At 38.9% G+C, this 19,516-nt stretch overlaps 1 pseudogene; it reads right to left on the bottom strand.

Moving 5' to 3' along the window:
• Nucleotides 1–16,201: 16,201 nt before the first annotated feature.
• On the bottom strand, nucleotides 16,202–19,150 carry LOC149209814 (serine carboxypeptidase-like; annotated as a pseudogene).
• Between the last annotated feature and the right edge of the window lie 366 nt (nucleotides 19,151–19,516).

Below are 19,516 nucleotides of genomic sequence, written 5' to 3' on the forward strand. Positions count from 1 at the left end.
TAGCACAGGAATTCCACAGTCACTCTTTGGCCATTAAATAACACAACAGTCAGTTCTTCATCCAAGGCATTCCAGCAGTCTTTGATTATAGAGCTCTCGAAGTATACAACGCAAGTCTAGAATGAGGATTATCAACCAACCAACCCTTTAAACAATGAATTAGGGTGGTTTATATAGAGAAAATATCCAAAAATATCTATTACATCAGATATTTAAACAGATCTGAGGCAAATGAGTTTTTTAATCTAGTCTTGTCCTGAAATTAATGCAAGAAGATATTTATTTGAGCTACGTTGGAGGCAGCTGCATCAAAATGAGTTGATATGGTGTCGTTGGTGGCTCGATTCAGTGTTTCTCTATAACTATGCCTTTAATCTCTTATCTGCACCTCTAAGGTGGTTCTGCTGCTTTTTAGGTGGCTTTAATGTGCACTAATCTCGATACGATGAGCTTTGAATGGACTTCACTGCTTCTTTGACTTGGATGGAGGCCTTTAATGTTCACCTGCTTTGATATTGCCGATCTGATACTCTTTGCCACTTCAATGATACTCTTTGCCGCTTCACTTATACTCTTTAATTTAATCTGGGCTTTATCTTTCCTCTGATACTCTTTAACACTTGAATCGGGCCACTTTCTCTCCCTTGATATGCTTGAAACTGTCAAATCACCCCTTCTCTTCCCTTTCCAGGCAAAAATAACTGCTGCAAATGATTTTCGTGGCCTTTAGAATGCTATCGGCCCTGGCTGATTGAATATGAACATACATGAAGAAATCCTGTCAAATAATGGTGGAGGAATGCAACCTGGTAACTGTGCTGGGCTGAGGCTGGTTTTTAAACCCTCCATTTTGAGCATTTTTTCTTAGCGATGCACGATTGGCGCTAAGCACTAATAGCTCATCGAAAACTGCCTCTATTTATGGTTTCGGGCATTCTTTTCTTTGACTTTCGCCCTTTGCGCCTTTCTGTGATGACGTCAGCGGCAGGTCTCGGTACGATAGGGTGACGTGCCAGTACGGCAGGGTAATGTGGCAGCTGACTGGTTTGACGACATGGCACAGGACACTGTGGCGGGGTAGGGACGGAGGTAGATGCGGTGGCAGCGACGTGGTTCTGATGTCAGGGGCGGAGAGACAGAAGGAAGTTTGTGGTTTTATCAGACCCCCTTCTATACGAGGGTGGTAATTGTCAGAGGGGTTCTGATGCAATCGCGTGGAGACACGTGTCTTTTGTATGGTGAAGAAACCGCTAGCCTATCGAAGGCTAATGGTCAGACATCGGGGCGGCTCTGAAATGCACCTGGGCCATTGGCTCTGGGAGGGCGGATCGGAGGGCCGACGGAGCTCGAAGCTGGCAGCAGGCTAATGTACAGGGTCCCACTATATATTTGATTTATATATGCGGCGGGGGTTGAAAACTTTGGGTTTGTGGGTAATGTGAGTTTTATATGGTTTGTGCACCGGGGGTAGATTTTAATCAAAATATTTAACAATGCCCGAAAATTTGAGCACGCAGGGTAAAACATTAAGGTTTATGGGTAAGAGAGGGGAGGGGGCGGTTGTTAATTCAACCAGAGGTTAAACTAACTCCAGGTTAAAACGCGGAAGGGCTAATGCCAAGCCCCAAATGAACTTGGCATTTCCCCAAACTGATGTTATAGGGCTATAGTGCCAGGGGACGGGAACATAGGTTAGGGAGCTATTTAGTGCTTTTTAGTAAGGGGAAGGGGAAATAGATAGGGATTTACATAATAATGTTAGAAGTTAATATGAAAATGATAAGAAAGCACTAAGTTTAGAGATCTTAGGCTACTTTAAAAGGGAAAAATGACTTATAAAGTGAATAAGAGTACTCCTAAGCAAAGCAGACCTTTACTTAGGCCAATGATATGACAAATGATGAAACTTAAGAGATATCAAGCAGATCTTGACCTCTTTGGGGAGGTTAGTGAATGATTTGGGGAATAAGAAGAAGGGGGAGTTAGACATGCCTCGCTTGAGCTCCTCCAAATGAAAACTGCCTCATAATTGTGATATGAATACATATAACACTTGAAAACATGAAATGGATCACATACCTTGATTCTGCAACCACAAAACTACTTACCCAGCCTACTTACCTAGCATTTTTGCTTCCTTTTGGTTTAGGTGCGCTTGAGCTTGGAGACCCTGATTGTCTTCTTTTCTTTTGACTACCCTCCTATCTAAATGTACCCTTATCTCTTCCAAGGGCCTAGATTAAGTAGTTGGGCTCCTTCATTTCTCTACCTAGCTACTGATCTGCCAAGCTTAAGCTGTTTGGATAGATATTCATTCTCTATCTTCTAAGACAAGCAATTTAAACCTAGGGGAGCCAAGATTAAGCTGTTTGGCTTTCCCTTATCTGTAAAACTCTTCAAAAACTGTATGATTCTTCAAAATGGAACTTCTTGGAAATATGGAACCTTGCAGAATGAAATGATGACATATTTGGGATGTAAAACAGTCAATCATGAAATATGAAACCTATTGCAATAGGAGGGTGACAGGATAATATAAAAGGAAGGATTGGTTGTTTCTCTGTGGACATAGACCAAATTGGGTGAGCCACGTATATCTATGTCTCTCTTGTTTTATGTGTTTTCTATGTTTATATTTCTATAATATATTTTATATGTTTCATTGCTCTGAAATATATAATTTCCTACCACAAATATTATACAATGTAAAATTATTAGAGAATAGGTTAGGACCTAGTATAAGAACAATTGTATAAGCTTGCAAGAATTGGAAAAGAGAATGGATTCAATATCTCAATATTAATGTGAGAATCAATAAATAAAGGAATTAATCTAAGTGTAATTGTATGCAAGCACTAAGAGTAACTAAATATAACTAAAGTTAATTTTGATTTATGTTATGTTAATGTGCATTTACACCACATGCAACCACTAGAGTTAACTAAAGATAACTAAAGCTAAGCGAACACCACATGCAAACATTGAAGTTAACAAAAGTTAACTAAAGTTAAGTGCACATCACATGTGAGCACTAAAGTTAATTATAGATAACTAATGTGCATGTACATCAATAGTTAGACTTACAAATCCAAGCTTGAACCTAGTCGTATTGGCCTCATTAGCTAAGCTTGGAACAAAGGTTGAGAAAACATGTTTCAATAGTTTTCTTGGCTTATTTGGTTCATCCCAGGAATCACTTTTGGTCCTAAATATGAATTCATGTATGTGTCAACAAGAAGCATGTTTATAAAACCTTAGTTAAACTTTAAAAAGGTGAAACCACATCCTTTAAGCAAATACTAAAGGGTGATTTTATAGTGATTGCATGTTCATATGCCAATTTGTGTTCAACATAGGCATGCAAAACTATTTCTATGCTTTTAACATTTAAAGCCCTTCTTAGATATCTAAGGATACTAGAAAAATGAAGCTCTCATTTACCTTATAATTGTCTTATCCACTCGAATATATGATCAAATTAGAGTGGTTCTCTCATCATCTTGTCTTATCTTCTTTTGATTTTCCCTTCTTTTTTTATTGTTTTCATATCACTAATATTAATATTTATCAAATTTATTTTCCAGTCTATTGTTTGCATTATTTAGTCTTATTAAGACGATAATATGAAAGTGAAAATGGATCCATTAGGAATGGGTCCATTTTCGTAGTAATATTAGTGTCAAGGTTGGAAAGATCCAAGACGCCAACCATGATGCCATATTAGGAATACTCACACATTCCTAATACTAACCATAACAACCATAGTTTTTACTATTTTGGTATTGGGAGTGGTTTTTATGTTAGAATAGGGAAATTTTGTTTATTATTTATCTACGTCTAGTGCCAAGTCAACATAATGCCTAGTTTGTAGATTCCATATAAGAATTCTAAACATTCTTTGTTTTATAAAAAAGAATTGTTTAAAATTGAAAAAATACTAAAATTATACCCTAAACACAATCACCATATTGAATTTCACTTAAATTGGTTAACATGTAACCAAATCGAACACAAACCCAACATCATGGAACCAAAATCTAGAAGAACCAAACCCCAACCACTTATAAAGAAATGAAAATGATGAGACTGATTATCTGCCATAAGTTCATTAAACTCAGTTCTGTCATGTGCCTCCATTGCACAAATCAAGTTAATCGATGTTTTATACTACAAGGCTAGAATGTATGAACAAAACATATACCTCAAGATTACTAAACAAGAATTGTTCTCTTTGTTCGTTGACCCAAGAAACAATCAATATTTACTAGTAAATGCAAAATACATTTCTCTGGATTTGTTGACCTATGAATCATTTGGAGGTGATTGGATGAATACATGGTTCATGGTATTTAATAAACCTTCCTTAATAATGAGGAGGAACCTCTATATTTATTAAGGAATTTATGGACAATGTTTAGACTAGACATAATGCCAACTACTTTAATATGGGAGAATTATAGGATATAGATCTTGGGTTTGCACCCAAGATTATGTGTTATTTCATAATGACTTGCATCGTAGAGCAACATGACATTTTGGTAGCATTGTCATTCGATAATATACTAACAACTAATGTTGTGGTAGGTGTTGGACCATTTGAATTAGAAGCACAATTTTACCAATAACAACCACATGGAGGCTCCTCTTAGCCTCATAGATATGACATATCTGGACAAACTTGCTATGGACATATGAAGCATAATAGGGAGGACCATTTTATGGGGTGTTTATTATCTTTACCATCTTTACATTCTTTGTTATATATATATATATATATATATATATATATATATATATATATATATATATATATATATATATATATATATATATATATATATATATATATATATATATATATATATATATATATATAATTGTGTGTTTTCCCTATCTATCTAATTAATTGTGTGAGGTTTACAAAAAACCAAGAAGGGACATGACTACTCTTCATGGTATGTTGTGGGGAAAAGTATCCGACTCGGAATGACCCTATCCCTACTCTAAGGGCGATAGTTCCTTAGCAACAACTAAAAGTAAAGCTTTGATATTTTCCTTTATGAAAGTACAGAGAAGGAAGAAAAGATTGACCAACCGATATCCTTCGCTTTTGTCGATCTTGTCTTCTCTCTTCGTCCCTTGCTCCCAGCTCCTTGTTCCCTTGCCGGCCCAGCTACACAAAGATCCTGCACAAACAAGAGAGGGAAACTACAAGAAACATGTACTCATAACTGATGCATGGATTAGAGTGAATCAGATATACAAGTAAATACAATACATCAATGCAATACAAGTATATAGGAGAACATTCAAAGCTTTATTGATAGAAGAAAAAGGTTATGAGAAGGTTACAACCATCAATGGCTCCAATCCAGCAGCACCTCCCCAGCAGCAAGAAATCTCCTCTTCACCTCTATAAAAGCAATCACCCAATAGCTCTAACTGTAAACCAACAGCACTTCCTTGCTTTGCACAAAATTCCAGCCTCCCTAGACCTCATAGAAGAGCTCTATATATAGGAGATTTGGAGAAAGGATGAGTCAACTTGAGGCTGGCATAAAGCTGACTAGTGTCCTCTCCCACTTTAGTTAATCTTCAGTTCTTGAGTCCACTTGGAGAATCTTGCTTCCAGTTGGAGATCAAGACCTTCTTACTCATCATAGGGCGAATCCCTTGAACCAAGTGTCAGTTTGGAAGCTTCCTGGGCAGTTGACACCTTGCAGAATGACTGTGCCACTTGGCCAATCTCGCCCAGCGCAGGTAGCCTTCATTGGTTTTGACTTTCAGCACAGGTACAAGGAGGAGCAGTTGACATTCAGCGCAGATGCTCAGTGGAGCAGCTGACATGATCCAAAAATAGCCTGTTTTTGAGTGTTTTCAGGTGGAGAACTGATAGGAAGTGCTGTGGTTTGCTGACCTTGTTCCTCTAGGGGTAAGAACAACATGTTTAGGGACTTTGGATCCCTGTAATTATCGACATTTCATGCTCCATGCTGTGAGGCACAAAAATGTCTATAACAGTTGCCCCCTAAAGTATGAGGCCATTTATCGGGTGAAATGCTTTATCCAGAGGGTCCGAAGTTCATTCAAGTGCTGAGAGGTGCCCTGTAATACAATACAATACAATACATTATTTTTCATTCTATTTTCATGATCTAGCTGAGGCGGGCATTCCCATGCTCAGCTTTATAAATACATTTTGGTACATAGAACAGACGATCGTCTGATGGTAGACTGATAATTCTCTGCTGAAATTATCATCCTTTGAGTAGGATGATCATCTGCTGCAATGATGTACATGACAAATGCTTTTATATTTCTTGAATATGTATCGCAGCCCGGATGGATGAAACTAGATCCGGGGTCTTCAAACTCGTTCGATCTTCACTCTAAGTACAAGTCGATCCATGTGAGAATTTCGCTGAAGTCGAACATGGAAAGACATCGCTTGATTACCGGTCAATGATGAAAACCGTTAACAAGCGCGAGAGGAATCACCGATAATGATAATGACCCTCAAGGTACTGCAGTACAATTCACGTGGCGTGAATAAAGGACTTGGCGTCGAACGCCACGCAAAATCTTCTAGTCGAAGGTCATTGATGTATACCTGTCGCCGGAAGTGAGAAACTTGCCATTGAGGCATGCAAGCTTCAAAGTACTGATGGGGTTGTTCCTAGATCAACTTCTTGGATAATGAGCTGAAGTCGACAAGAAGCGATCCGTCAAAGGAGGGCCTTAATGAATCCCACATCAATGACACGGAACGGAGCTAATGATTTTAGTGGAGGTGAAAACAAACTGTGATATATGATTCAGGGTGGTGATCATGAATGGATGAAGGATAATGTATGGCAGTGGATGGGACACGGTTGACACTTTCAGAATGACCTCTCTTGAACATATAATGACACTGATGCGATGGATCGGTAGCATTACCCCAAAATGTGGATGGTTTGGCGAAGACCATGGTGATGAGACCGGTGAATGAAACAACCCAACCCGATGTGGTACGGAAGAAAAGTGTCATGTTCAAGAGCGACTTGCTACCATTAAGCTTCGATGTTCTCCCAATTTTTCCCCAGTCATTTCTGACCAGTACCTCTTTATTTTTGTCAAGCTTGAGGAGGATAACATATGCTTGTTCTATAACCCGCCCTTCGGGCAAGCCCATCGCTATGATTTAACGAGCTTAGCGATAGGGAAACTCGTTCTCGTCTAAAGACAAGTTTGTCGCTATTTAATCATTTTAACGAGTCTAACGACAAGGAAAACTCGGTCCTTTTCATTTTTAGAGAGTCTGAAAAGGTACAGAAAGTTAACTCCATAATTCCTTTTTCGTCATCTAATCCCTTAAGTCCGAAAAAGTATAAAACAATACAGAAGGGATGGGTGTTCGGTACTTTTAACGAGCCGAACAAGACAAGCGCTCGATCTTTTTGTGTAATAATCCCTCAGGTCCAAAAAGATTAAAGTCTAAAAGAGGGATAGCTCTTCCGGTCCCTTTAACGAGCTGGAAGGCCAGAACTCGGCAAACTTTTCATATTTTACGAGTCAGAAAAGAGCTCAAAGATGACTCGTCTTTTGAGGAACGAGTGATAGACAGGGATAGCAACTGATTCCAGGTACAAGTTGGAATTTTCCAATCACGGCAGTGTCACAAGGATGGCTAGGTGAAATCACTCTTCGCAGATGTTCCTCAAAATGGGTAAACACACAAATGGAAGTGAATGATCGGCCAAATGATGGTGGACGTGACGGTGCACAAACACGACCAAGGCTTTTATGGCTGATGAATTTACGATCTCAAAAGGGTATTTACCGGTTCATTTTTTCTGAATGAGCTTGAACTCTAAAGGAAAGCCTGCTCATAAACTTATGTTTATTTTTTAACGAGCATGAACTATGCGCTAAAACTGCTCGGATCTTGCGTTTATTTTTTAACGAGCATGAACTATGTGCTAAAACTGCTCGATATACCAGTCATAAGATAAGAATGCCTCCTCTAAGGATCCATTTTTTATAGAGCTTGTGCCTTACCACAGCTATGCTCCAACTCATCCTTCGTTTATGTAAGTTCGGAAAACGGTTAATCTTAAAACCAGATAAATAACCGCTCCTAGCTTGCACTCCAAAAGGTTTGCATGCCCCCAGGTATAGGGTAGGATTTCGAGGCTGCCCCTCCTCTCCCCCACCTCTACTTTTCTTTGGGTGTTCACAGCTACTTGTCATCTTGCCAATCTAATGTTAACGATACTAGTCTTCTCGTTATTTTAAGGGGTCTTACGCGGTACTCAGTCTTCCCGTCGGCCCACCTTTTAACGAACAGCTATTTGTGACAAGAGAAGAACACTACTCAAAGACAAAACATTGGTATTATTGAGGGAGGCTTGCCTCTTTCTTATTATCCGAAGAGGGTTCTATTTGCTGCCGCAAACCAATCTCTTTCTTCGGCAATGTCTATCATTGGGTTACTCAAAGATGGTTACCCTATATCACAACAATAGAATCTCTTTCTTTGGAGGTTGCCCCTACTTATCCTTCAAAACATTTGTTTTAATGGGTGAGGCTTGCTTTTTCCCCAAAGATGGTTACTGCTTGTCGCAATAAGGGAATTCCTACTTGGGCAGTGCCCACCTCTTTAGACAAAGGTGAATGACTCTTTTGCCAAACACATAACTTTAACAAAAGAATACTATTCCAGAACAACCCCTCTTCCATCCACGGACGGGGTACGGACTAGTCATATTCTTCTGCGGAAATTCTACCTTATACCCAGGGTTTCTTCTGCCCGGAGCAGACCAGGGTGCATGCCCCCTGGGTTCCAGTCTTTCTTTCCGAATCACTCGCACTCATCGGGAAGGAGGACTGGGGGTGGAGGCATATCTTGAGTGAACAGACCATTTAGGATTGGTATTTGACTATTTGCGATGCGAGATCCCGGAAATGAAAGTTGGTCTACGAGCTTGACCATCCTTCCTTCGTGTGGAAAACACATTACTCTAAAGAGTGAGGAGACTATCGCTCCCATGCAATAAATATAGTCACGTCCAAGGAGTAGGTTATAATCCAAGGGTCCTTGGACGACCATCACGTTCAAATTAACGGTCTTCCCTTTCAATGTAACAGGCACATTGGGGAGGATTCCTAATGGTCGACTGGTTCCTTTATCAAAACCTGAGAGATTTCTTAACTCAGGTAAAAGCGCCGGGGAACCCAGTGCTTTCCAAGCAACAGAGGAAAGGATACTCACAGACGCCCCTTCATCAATGATAGTACCAGCCATAATCATTTTATAGATCTGGACAATGATTCTGAATGGTATACTGGCTGGTAACCGGGGTCTGCCTAGTTGATTCCAATCAAAGGATACAACCAGGTTGCTTGGTGGTGGGACCGAATATACGGCCGGATACGACCTTGACGATGTTCCTTCCTGCGACAAAGGAATGGGCGCATTGCCCTGATGCTCATCAGAGTCTGTGTTGATGAAAAGAATATGGACGGTGTCATCCTTATCCTCTTCAGTGAGGGTGTCATTTGAAGATGGATCTTCAATGACGGTGTCATTTGAGGATGAGACCTCTGAAGGAAGAACCGGGTCAACTGCCGTTTCGACTTTTAGACTTTCGTCTGGTCTGGATTCAGTTGGTTCATTCTCAATGACCGACACTTCAGCTGACCACTTGAGCGGGCCAGCTGGATTTTCAACTATCGAGGGATTAGGCACGAGTTTTTGGTATCCAGGAGGAAGTCGTAACGGTGATACTGGACGATCTTGCAAAACTCTCTTCGCCTCATCTAAGAATGGACATCGGTGAATGGCGTGATCGCCTTCACACAACATACAGGGTGATCTTGGTCTCCCTTTTCGTCCTTCACTCTCGCTAGTTGATGGACTGCAATCAACATGACTACCAGAGGTTGATGCTACCGGATTGTGCAACCTGGGGGACCAGTCCCTTAGTATCCGGGGAAAACAAGGACAATCACGATGGAAGTGGGTCCCTTTGCAAATGACACATGGCGATTTAGGCCCGGTCGGTGCAGTGTGTGGGTTTTTGTCAGCTGTCTTTTGCTTGCCCCCAGTCGCCTTCGCCATAGGCCCCTTCTGCTTCTTTTCTCTCTTCTTCTTTTCCTTCTTCTCCTTGGGAGGCTGACTTTTGCCGGCTCTACCTTGTGAAGATGAAGGATCAGAGGAAGAATTGTAAGAAGTGGAAGGCTGGTGGGTAGCTCTAGACTGATCTGACTGTTGATTCGACTGCTCAGGATTAGTGGCGATCTGGACTACATTAGTTGAAAAGAGCCATACAGGTAGGCCAATTGTCAATCCTAGAAGTGACAATGTTGCCATATGAGGCGCACCAACACCTCCCCAAGAGGAGAAGGGATTTGGACTTCCGCCAAGGTTACTTCCTTGGTTGGTGGGCTCCATACTTTTCAACTGAAAGATCAACGTGGGAATAATAGGTGATTATGTTCCGCTTAAAATAAATTTTATTAACGACGCTTTTAGACACAAACTTGCTTTTTCATGTTTTAAGAGTCGAGAAAAAGCTAAAGATGACTCTAGTCGCCTTCGATGTTTTAACGAGCCCGAAGTGACAAATGCTTGGATGGACTTTTTCAGTTATAGAGTTTGAAAAAGGCCAAAAGAAACTGCTCTGGAGTTCTAGGCAGAGGGTGTGCCAAACCTTTCGCAAAACCACGGAATACGTTTTACGGTACGTGTGGTCAATCTTCGTGAATGCTGTGTTCACTGCATTGCGATCAGTAGGGCGGCCGACACGGCTTCCTATGGATAAAGGCTTTATTCCTATAGGGGTCTCCCAATATATACGCGACGGTACGTGGGAGCACAAGTCCGTATTGATACTTATCGCTTCACCGTGGAGGAATCACCCAACCACTCAACGCTAAGATATCACGTTTAACGACGCCGGAACACGTCTCTAGCTTAGACCTCTATGTGTTTGCGTTATGTTTCAATGCGTTGTTATGTAAATTCAATTCATTTTAATGTTGATCTTGCTTAGCAGTTTGCCTTTAAGGATCACCACGAGATGTATATATACAACTTCCTAAATGCAATCTAAGATGAGAAGCAAAACTTTTCAATCTTTCAACTTTGAAAACCTTAATCTACTGAGGGAAAAGAAAGACATCAACTTTTCACACAGATCATAGAACACACACTAAATGCACTTTTTCTTAAATCGGCATGCAAGCTGTCAATAATGCACATGCACAATGCAGATATTTCTTTTCTTTATCCTTAATGTTGATGTAAGACAAAAAGGAAACTGTTGTATAACTTTGAATCTAATTTCAAGCGAAAGTAAACAAGCTTGTCCAAAATCAAAAGACACCTTAAGATCGACTTGTTTAGACACTGGAAATGTATAGATTCAAACCACGAAATGAAAAACAAACAAACTCAAACAGCCATGAACAGTAATAAAACTAGCTCTTAAGATCACAAAGACACTTTTACAGTTCAGGATCTAAGAGGCCACAGCTATACTGGTTTGCTTTTCACAATGGGAAACTGTAACTGAAACAAGAAATATTGAAAGAACAATCACAGTTTCATCACACAACTGAGGCGGAATAATGTCAAGGAAAGTTGGTTTACAGCAAGTACAAATGACAAGCAATCAGCAGCAAAATAACAGTGAAAACAGGGCCAGGACTCAGTGGGAAACCTCAGGAAGACATAGCCTAACTGGTTCAGCGCAGGCTCTGGTCTGTCAAACTGACTCTCAGCGCAGTTCCCGAAGGGAGTACCTGCGCTGAAATGCAGACTGCCTTTGGAGAGCCTGCACTGAGACACGAGAGTTGCGTTTACAAGGGTTTCCGGGTCATAAAAAGCTCAAAAATTCATTGTTTTTGCTGAAATAAAAAGCTATAGGTCAAGTACAAGCTAAGGGATGATCAAGAGGATAAAAAGCTATCACAAAGAGCATAAGAGTCTTTGGTAGATCAGCTCTTCAAATCATGAATCTGCTCAGAAAATGAGCAAGAGTAGCAGCCCCTCTACTTCGCTTTTGATATAGTCAAAAGCTTTTCGATTTGGTACTCTTTTCTTCAGGAAATGAATAGCAAAGATACTACAAACACAAATCAAATGGATACGCTCCCCAGCGGAGTCGCCAGTTTGTTGTGGGGAAAAGTATCCGACTCGGAATGACCCTATCCCTACTCTAAGGGCGATAGTTCCTTAGCAACAACTGAAAGTAAAGCTTTGATATTTTCCTTTATGAAAGTACAGAGAAGGAAGAAAAGATTGAGCAACCGATATCCTTTGCTTTTGTCAATCTTGTCTTCTCTCTTCGTCCCTTGCTCCCAGCTCCTTGTTCCCTTGCCGGCCCAGCTACACAAAGATCCTGCACAAACAAGAGAGGGAAACTACAAGAAACATGTACTCATAATTGATGCATGGATTAGAGTGAATCAGATATACAAGTAAATACAATACATCAATGCAATACAAGTATATAGGAGAACATTCAAAGCTTTATTGATAGAAGTAAAAGGTTCTGAGAAGGTTACAACCATCAATGGCTCCAATCCAGCAGCACCTCCCCAGCAGCAAGAAATCTCCTCTTCACCTCTATAAAAGCAATCACCCAATAGCTCTAACTGTAAACCAACAGCACTTCCTTGCTTTGCACAAAATTCCAGCCTCCCTAGACCTCATAGAAGAGCTCTATATATAGGAGATTTGGAGAAAGGATGAGTCAGCTTGAGGCTGGCATAAAGCTGACTAGTGTCCTCTCCCACTTTAGTTAATCTTCAGTTCTTGAGTCCACTTGGAGAATCTTGCTTCCACTTGGAGATCAAGACCTTCTTACTCATCATAGGGCGAATCCCTTGAACCAAGTGTCAGTTTGGAAGCTTCCTGGGCAGTTGACACCTTGCAGAATGACTGTGCCACTTGGCCAATCTCGCCCAGCGCAGGTAGCCTTCATTGGTTTTGACTTTCAGCGCAGGTACAAGGAGGAGCAGTTGACATTCAGCGCAGATGCTCAGTGGCGCAGCTGACATGATCCAAAAATAGCCTGTTTTTGAGTGTTTTCAGGTGGAGAACTGATAGGAAGTGCTGTGGTTTGCTGACCTTGTTCCTCTAGGGGTAAGAACAACATGTTTAGGGACTTTGGATCCCTGTAATTATCGACATTTCATGCTCCATGCTGTGAGGCACAAAGTATCCGACTCGGAATGACCCTATCCCTACTCTAAGGGCGATAGTTCCTTAGCAACAACTGAAAGTAAAGCTTTGATATTTTCCTTTATGAAAGTATCTGACTCGCAGATATGGTTCCTTCATTGATAGAAGTAAAAGGTTCTGAGAAGGTTACAACCATCAATGGCTCCAATCCAGCAGCGCCTCCCCAGCAGCAAGAAATCTCCTCTTCACCTCTATAAAAGCAATCACCCAATAGCTCTAACTGTAAACCAACAACACTTCCTTGCTTTGCACAAAATTCCAGCCTCCCTAGACCTCATGAGAGAGCTCTATATATAGGAGATTTGGAGAAAGGATGAGTCAGCTTGAGGCTGGCTTCAAGCTGACTAGTGTCCTCTCCCACTTCAGTTATACTTCAGTTCTTGAGTCCACTTGGAGATCCTTGCTTCCACTTGGAGTTTAAGAACCTCTTACTCATCACTGGGCGAATTCCCTGATCCAAGTGTCATTTTGGAAGCTTCCTGGGCATTGACACCTTGAGAAATGAGCCTGCCACTTGTCCAAACACGTTCAGCGCAGGTAGCTAGTGTTGGAGTTGACAGTCAACGCAGGTAGCCAGTGTAGCAGTTGACATTCAGTGTAGGTAGCCAGTGTAGCAGTTGACATTCAGTGCAGGTAGCCAGTGTAGCAGTTGACATGATCCAGAATTGCCTTGTTTTTGAGGGTTTTCAGGTGGAGAACTGATTTGAAGTGCTGTGGTTTGCTGACCTTGTTCCTCTAGGGGTAAGAAAAACATGTTTAGGGACTTTGGATCCCTTTGATTATGGACATTTCATGCTTCATGCTGTAAGGCACAAAAATGTCTATAACATGGTAGTTGACAGGTTCAATGAGATGTGTGTTTTGATGCCCTATAAAAGTAGCAACAATGGGAAAGAAGCAACAAAATTGTTCTTTAGATGCGTATTGGTGCACTTTGAGATATGAGGGAGCATTATTTTAGTCAGGGATACAACATTTCTTAGTGTATCCTAGACTACATTATGGGAGAAGATGTACACAAACATGAAGATACCTACAACATTGTTACAAAAAAGAAGTCCAGACTTCTACATTAAATTCCCCAATTGAAACTTGCTTTCCATAATTGTTTCCTTCACATTTAGACAATACATATGGGCATCAAGGAGGAGTGAGGTAATATCTTACATGAGACATCTTGAGGGATAACATTTTTATAGAAAAGATTAGGTAGAAACATATACCGGTACAAGAGACACTACTGAAGTCACATGAGAAATATAAGGCCATGCATGATCAATATAGAATAGAGAAATAGTTTAAGGTGGGAGACAAAGTATGGCTACGTGTGAATAAGGAGAGGCTATAAGGGTCTCGTAAGAAAATCAAGGCTCTGAGGTATGGTCACTTCAAGATACTAGAAACTTTGGGTGATAATGCCTATAAACTTAGTTTACAACCATATATGAACATTTACTCAGTTCTGAAGGTAGAGAATCTCAAACTCTATGATCATTCCATGTTAGATAAAGAAGAGGAATATGTACTACCTTCTATGAAATATTTTGCACTAGATGCTCACGTAGAGTTGATAAAAGATACAACTTTCCAAAAAGTGTAGAACTACAATACACAGGTAGTACTACCCTTGGAAGATTAGGTTGAAGGGAAAACTTCTAGGAAAAGATAAATGGTACACCAGAAATTTGGTGGAGGAAAAAATTTCTCACCTCATTCACACTATTACATGTAGGGGGGTTTTAAGACAATATTTAAGACAATATTTGAGTCAATTGTCTTAACTTAAGACAAAAAGAAACTCAAATATTGTCTTAAATATTGTCTCTAAGTGGGTGTCTCAAAATATAATGTCTCAAAAATTTGTCTCTATAAAGACAACATAGAACACATATTATTATTGTCTCTATAAAGAAAATTTGATTTTTCTCTCTAGAGACAATTTCATTTGGTGTCTCTTTAGACACAATTACATTTTTGTCTTTTTAGAGACAATTCCATAATTCAAACTATTGTCTCTCTAGAGACAATATAAAAAATTATTTAAAAAAAAATAAATGTCCATAATTCAAACTATTGTCTCTCTAGAGAGAATATAAAAAATTATTTAAAAAAAATAAATGTCCATAATTCAAACTATTGTGTCTCTAGAGACAATATAAAAAATTATTTAAAAAAAAAAATGTTCATTATTCATACTATTGTCTCTCTAGAGACAATATAAAAAATTATTTTATAAAAAAAAAGTAAAATCATTTTGAATGTCTGCTGGCCCGTATCGTTCTCACCTAGAACAGATTCGTAAGATAATAGGCAGGAATCTTCCACACAATACAGAGTTAACAAAATGAGTGTACGCCTCCAGACGCTTAATATGCGTGTTAGTATTCGATAAAGATTCAATTCAGACACGGTGTTAGTAGCTTAGTTCCAACATATAGTTGATGAAGACACAATGTTCTGGCCGTAGCTGATCAATAATGCCTGCCTGTAATTGATGAAGAAATCTAAAATGTCCAGGAGTAGGATTTCTTTAGAAGGGTAAAATCACTAAAAGCATGATTCTTTAAAAATATTAAGGCTTACTTCAGGTCTGCTTCAGAGTAGCCTGTATGAAGTGTAAGTGTTTTGTTCCAACATGGATCCTTCCTCAAAGTGCATCGAGTAGTGTACGCAGTAGCAGCAGCAAGCATTGATGGACTGTAGATAGTCCATGCGCTTTATGGACATATCTTGCCATGCCAAGAACTTAATGTCCAAGAAGCTTATAAAGGGATAAGAGGCAAAAAGAGGAAACAAGCATATTCAACAATAAAATAATAGAACGAAAGAGAAGTGAAACACAGCCAAACCACATAGCCTCCAATTCAGATATAAGTAGACAATACTCGCATCCGTTGTATGATTGCAAACAACATAAATGTTTTCATGTCATATAGGTGAAGAGAGCAATTCTCCTAGTTAAGCAGATAACTAACTATCGAAATTCTTCTCTGGCATCTCCGTCACAGTCTTTAAAATTTGAGAATTTTCGTCAATAATACTTCCTTGTGTCCAGCGTTTTAACATATCCAAGGCTGCTTTTGGATGATCCATTGGGACCATATGACCTGCATCATGAACCTGGTGTAGCAAAATAGAAGATTCCGTAAGGAAGAAACTATTTACTTGTACAATGAAATCAAAGGTGATCATCAAGTGCCTTTTACCTTGAGAAAACTGAGTGGTCCATAACTGGTTATTAAACCTGCTTCCTTATCGTCTATAAGGAAGGATTTTGTAGGTGCCTTCTTGAAATTCTCACTTCCAGACCAATACATGGAATTCACCCATCTTGAATTGCCTGAAAGACACATAATTTGAACAGTTAACTTTTCAATTTAGAAGATTAGACTGACAAGCCTGAAAAACACAACTGCAAATAAGTTAATAACAGACTTAACACATAAATCATAAAGTCATTGTCCAAAAAAAAAATAATATGTTATATGCATACAGTATCATTACCTAACCAATTGCAAATGAGATCATATTCTCCTGCATAAACTAGAAACTTAACACCATCCTCCAAGAGTGTTGGAATGCCAACTTCCATATTCCGCATATAGTCAGTAAGCATAGCTTCATAAACCAAGGGGCTACAGGAGACAAATTTTCAGCTGCTAACCCCCAGGGCATCCCTAACAGAACCGTGGTTTAAATAATTCTCCATATTTAAAAAATCATAGCACAGACCACCATTGCACTCCTTCCGAACATCATAGTACTGCAAAATATAAAACAAAATAATGAAAACTAATATCGTAAGATATATAAAACAATGATGACAAGCTACATTTTAAGATACAAAATGTTGATAAAATAAACATAATGTCTGGTTTCCCAGTATTTAGAATTTAAGTCTTACATTGATATTTCCAGCTAATGCCATAATGGAATTGAAAATTGAGGTGCACACCAAGTATGATGCAAAGCATGTGACAGTCCCTTTGGTACCTGCCAAGTTATCACACCGGCTATAATCAGAACCTACATTAAGAACCTTCGATAAAGGATCCAGTTACTTAAAACACTTCACAAATGGTAACTAAGGATCATAAAGCAAACAACATTTAGCCATCAAGCTTCTCGCAATTTAAAACATAGTAACAAGATTTCAATATGAACACATACAAATCTAGTTCAGTAAACAAAGTGTACATCTCATAAATATGAAAATATGCATTTAGTTCCAAATTTTAATAGGATTTCAGCCCCATGAAAAAATATTCCTTGAAATTTGATGACTAGTTTATATTTATAGGTGTCTATTTCTGAGATTTTTGGGCTGTTTTTTACAGATTAAAGGCCTACAAACATCAAATACATGAGATATATTATCAAAAATGATAAAAAGTGGACCATATTGCAAAATATTTGTAAAAACACACTATAAACAAGAATGAACTAACTAGAGGAGGGAAATGCATCACCTATGCACAATATTTTGAGATCTAGATAAGCCTTCACTACTGTTATGGAAAACTCTTGCACAAACAACTTAAAAAATACATTGAATATTTCAAAAACCACATCAACAAACAAGCCTTCCATAGCGGATAAGTGTTCAAAGCCCTTAACACAAATTTTATGGATTGTACTTTCTCATTATGTACTGAAGCAAACACAGTTCAACTAAGAAGAATGCTAGATTTTCCATCTGAATAATAGATAGTACGACTTGTCAGTAAAGCAGGGTATTATTAGGAATACAATAAAGAAAAGTAATTTAAAACATGAATGCTAGATTTTATGAGGCATTTTCGAAAGTAGATTTGATCAATGCCACACAGGCTGCTTTCAACAATATAAAAAGTGGTGTCATTCAAAACTTTACCACTTTGTTGGAATCAACTGCCTTTAGAAACTTGAGGAGGAATACATATGGCCGAGTGGGAACTGTAAGCTTGAAGTTTAGTTGCTTTAATATCGTAGACTCCTGCGAAGAGTTATTATCAATTGATCAGTCAATCTGAATGTTTGGAGACTATGTTGCAATCAATGACAAAGAATTATCAGTTAGAGCTAATTACCATGGCCACTATCTGTTCTGGCATGCATCCATTTGGGAAGATGTGAATGAAGTCATCAATCTGTAGCCAAGTATAAACTAGCTCTTATCAATATTGTGTTACCTATTATAATATAATTTTTGTGCTCATTCCAACATAAAGTGTAATCTTCTGTAGGAGTAGATATTGCTGGTGTATGTACTTTTATACAACCAACAAAGTGTTCTTTTAATTACATATATACACATCCTTTCTTACAGATGTCAGCAAGTCATCCTACATATGGAGGAAAAAATTCTTCATATTTTCTAGCTATAAACATTGCAGTGATAGCAAGTAATGGCAAATTCTTCCTTGCAATACTTGGAATAGAAAGGTATCTGTCAATGATGTTCACAGTGAGATACAACATCTCTGGCATTAATTCCAATTCCGGATGCACCTGAAAATTTTAAGATTTTGATGTCAGGCTTAAGAGATAGACCATATAGATCTCTTTTAGATCTAAGTTTGATAGCAAATGGAAGTTGGAACTAGCATAGGAACAAATTTGTACCTCCACCAACCAATCAATCACGACATCCCTCATCTTTGAGTTGATTTTAACCTGGTTTCTCATATAATCTAGAGGTACACAACTCACGTCCTGCGCATACATGAATGCCAAATTTTAGTTAAGGAAAATAAAACTTTACCTTCACCCTAACAACAAACTGCAATCATTGACAGAGAAACATACCTCAATTGTCCTGTAGAATTTGTATATATCTTCAACGTGTTCAACAACTACCAATTGGTTTTTAATGTTTCCATCATCAATGCTAGGAAGCACCTGATGGCAATCCCTGAATGCATCGTGAAATACATTCATGAAGATTATTAATCATTTTCAGCTGACTTACATCATAAGTAAACACAACACGAACTTGAGGCTATCAAGGTAACTAATCATTTTCATCCAACTTACAACATGACTAAAGACAAAGCTATCTTGAGGTTATAAAACTTGCTAGTAATTTGGAGTTGACATGGATACTCTGGTCTTGAAGGACGAGTCTCACTGTTGGGTGGTCAAACAAAGAAGCAGCATGAATTTTAGGTGAACCACTGAGGAATTTTATCCGCTAGGCAGCGACTAGGTAAGTAGGAAAAAATCCCTTGGACATCTGTTACATTATCTTCTAAGTTTCTTGGTATGAAATATGTTCAATATTTTATAGATTTCTGCATAGGAATT

Source organism: Pinus tabuliformis, chromosome 1_2, assembly GCF_031772625.1.
Source record: "Pinus tabuliformis cultivar Carrire ecotype Pingquan chromosome 1_2, CPIR1, whole genome shotgun sequence".
Lineage (NCBI taxonomy): Eukaryota > Viridiplantae > Streptophyta > Pinopsida > Pinales > Pinaceae > Pinus > Pinus tabuliformis.